Here is a 3,351-nt window from a genome sequence, read left to right on the forward strand (position 1 = left end):
AACTCCTCTTACTCGGCTATTTCTGGAGCATATTTGTTTCCTCGTAACTAGTTCTCCTGCGTCTTTAATTAGTCTATAATATCGGACAGTGAGAACGTAGCTATCTAATGATTAGAGTCAATTTTTCTTTAACATTATAGCACATCTGAGATCTCAAATTATCCATAGTTCATAATGACAAGGAATGCCTTGTTTACCTTTCCACCGAGAATCTTGAAGTCTGTAACCCAAATGTTTTAATTATTACTTACTTCCATATTCTGTAAATCAGGTGTTTAATTATCCAATCAAGTTCCTTGCCTTGTATGTTACAATTGACATACAGATTTAGGACGCAAATCAGTGAACCAGGAACGTAGTTTTCCAACTGTAAATATTGTATATTTTTATTTCTTTCTTTCTGAAATATGCCAAACTACAGTGTTTGTAATAATGCATGTATTAATTTCGTGCACAGGAATACGATTCCGAGGTCGATATTAGTTTGAATGAAATCGTTTTGGGCGTTAGAACTAGATGTGATTTATAAAAGAAAAAGTAACTGATCTGATCTCTTCAACACAAGCATCTTGTGTAGAGACGGTATCTGTTCTTTCGGACATGTCCGGAAGAACAGATAGCATCGGTGACCATGCAGCTCTCTTAGAATGAAATGATGATGAAATGAAGACCCTAAGCTGGACATTAATTTTAGAATGTGGGCCTCATGGGGAGCGTGCAAGGGATAAATCCCTGCAGTCCCACTATCCTCTCTGCCCTCGGTGGCTCAGATGGATAGAGCGTCTGCCATTTAAGCAGGAGATCCCGGGTTCGAGTCCCGGTCGGGGCTCACATTTTCACCTGTCCCCGATGAAATATATCAACGCCTGTCGACAGCTTAGGGTCTTGATTTCGTTATTATTACATGCATCTTGTCTTTGGAAATTCCAGCGACAGCACAGAACAATGACCGCAGTTACCACATGCTGCGAGCTAACATCCCAAAGATGTTCCAGCTCAAATGCGGTACCTCTTCGTTGAAATGTCTTGGATAAAAGTCGTCTAGGGGTTGAACCACTCGCGTCGCATTACACGCCCTAAATTAGACACTTGTGACCCTTTGGTTAAATTGTCTGGCTGATAGAAAGTTTGTGAAATTGTATGAAACGAAGTTAATATAACATATGATAACAGTAATAGGAATATCGGGAACTAAATTGACGACCCATAAATGATGTAGGCCACACATTTTCCATTTGGTTAGAATAATGTTTATTCAGAAAGCAAACTAATAGCGAAAGTGGTCGTATATAGAGTTACTGTTACACTCGAGCGCATATCCTTTTGACACAGTTCGATCATTCACAATCTCATCGCGAAATACAACGCATCTACGGGAAAAGTTAGAGTTCACACCATGCGTGCGGCTGCTCACCGCTCAGAGCCTAAGTCCCGCGATATCATACAACGTGAAATTCACTTCCTAGTTACCTAATAACTGACCGACCGCTTTCGCGTCTCCACCAGTAGAGTACTCTTTGGTGTCCAGACCAGTACTGCACTGTCCCAGGCCGCGTTTCCCACGCGCCAAACATCCTCGTTCAACTGACTAGGGAAGTTCTCTTTCCTGAAGACGTCCATCTAATTCTACATTATTTTACATTTTAACATATTTAAATAATAAAAGCTTGACCACTTTCACGTTCTAAGTAAAGTGACAATAATATCCATTTCATAATAAACGTTAGATTATTTTACATAAAACCAGTACAATTTCCTTCTTAACTTTGAATGTCACGGCCAGAAGCCTTGCACCAATGTGCTTTCTGATAAATAAATAAAGGACAAAGGTAACTATAATACGCTAAACTGTACAACAAATACTATTACCCAATGATTCAATAAGGTGTCATGCTGACATCGTTCAATGTGTTTTGTGTGGAGTAAATGATGATCTGATCTTAGCTGAAATTACTGATAATTTAAATTCATTATATCTTTTTAACAAATAAAGTTACAGAGTTGATATTTGCAACATTTGTCGTTATAATGATGCGCTTCTATATGAAATGTCGAGCGTTAAGGTCGACCAAAGCGTTCAGATTTTAGCATTCAGGTTTTTGTTACAAAACTTGTTAATTTCATTTTAACACTGTATCCTAAACTATTACAGATATGATCAATATTCAAGGTTTTATTGGGATCACCATGAAAATTTATGAAGGATGGTAGATTAAAATTACTGTGGTTTCATTCCCTGAATTACTACAGAGTTAAATAGTTTTCAGTAATGTTTCCTATTATGGCCGATCTTGGGTCCGTCATATTTTACACTGCTATGCCTCCTTGGTCACAAACAGTTTCTATGGGGTTTCCCTATGACGTAGGTAGGTTCTCGTCTGCCTCACTTGCACACTACAGCGCTTAGGCCTTATTCAACACAATTGACGTCTGTGAATTTCCCCATCTCGTGGCGAATCTGCGCTCTTTGTGGCACACGGTCCTGTATGACAGGGTTCGTTTCATATTTCCTGAGGGCTGACTCTTTCGGCCATATATTTCAATAAGAGTGCAACGCTCGTTAACTCACACACCTCCACTTCATAACGTGTTAGCGTGCCATGTGTGTTATGAAGTAGCACCCAAATTTACAAGACACAAATTCGTAATACAATAACATAAATATCCTAAGCGCCAGATCAATAGTGTAATTATTTATAGTGGTGTTGATGCAGAACGCTTTAAACTTATATCTAACATAAATTATGAATTGCGGCATATTAATTGAATGCCAAATAAAACTATACATTTCTCAGAATCGACTGTCTATTGAAATGTCGCAGAAATACCAGCGCCACTGTGCTCACTTCCACAGAATATTTTTGTAACAACGAAGTCTCCAGCGGCGCTCCAGCGATTCGGAGCCGAGTTCCCTGCCTAAATTCTGTACGGCTCTGCATTCCATCACCATCGTTTTGCGAGAAGAAATCTGCTGAAATTCGAATCGGGTGTAGATACCAGAAAGCAAACTCTTTCCGAAACCACCCAGGATCTGCACTGAACTCTTCCCCCAGTGGAGTCGATACAAACAGATCTAAACTACACAGCAAACAATTGATTTACAGCGTTTGCAAGATGCTCGTACATTGTTCAATGATTCTGACACGTTATTCAAGTCCCACTAGAGACATGCATCTCGTGACAGGTACCCAATCGATTTCATCGGCAAATAAAGTTTTCTTTTAATTTAAATAACTCCCTTAGACTCAAAACTAATAACAAATATGAACAAATCTCTCCTTCGTTTGAATCCGTGCAGTGAAGCTGCGTAGACAAGTCGATACTCCATACAACAATAAATTATTTCCCCAA

At 39.2% G+C, this 3,351-nt stretch overlaps 1 non-coding gene across 1 annotated transcript; it reads left to right on the forward strand.

Annotated features, from left to right (window-relative positions):
* The first annotated feature begins 754 nt into the window (after positions 1-754).
* On the forward strand, positions 755-829 carry Trnak-uuu (transfer RNA lysine (anticodon UUU)). The gene has a single exon. It is a non-coding gene; the product is annotated as a tRNA-Lys (tRNA).
* Positions 830-3,351: the final 2,522 nt, after the last annotated feature.

This window comes from Schistocerca serialis, chromosome 4, assembly GCF_023864345.2.
Source record: "Schistocerca serialis cubense isolate TAMUIC-IGC-003099 chromosome 4, iqSchSeri2.2, whole genome shotgun sequence".
Lineage (NCBI taxonomy): Eukaryota > Metazoa > Arthropoda > Insecta > Orthoptera > Acrididae > Schistocerca > Schistocerca serialis.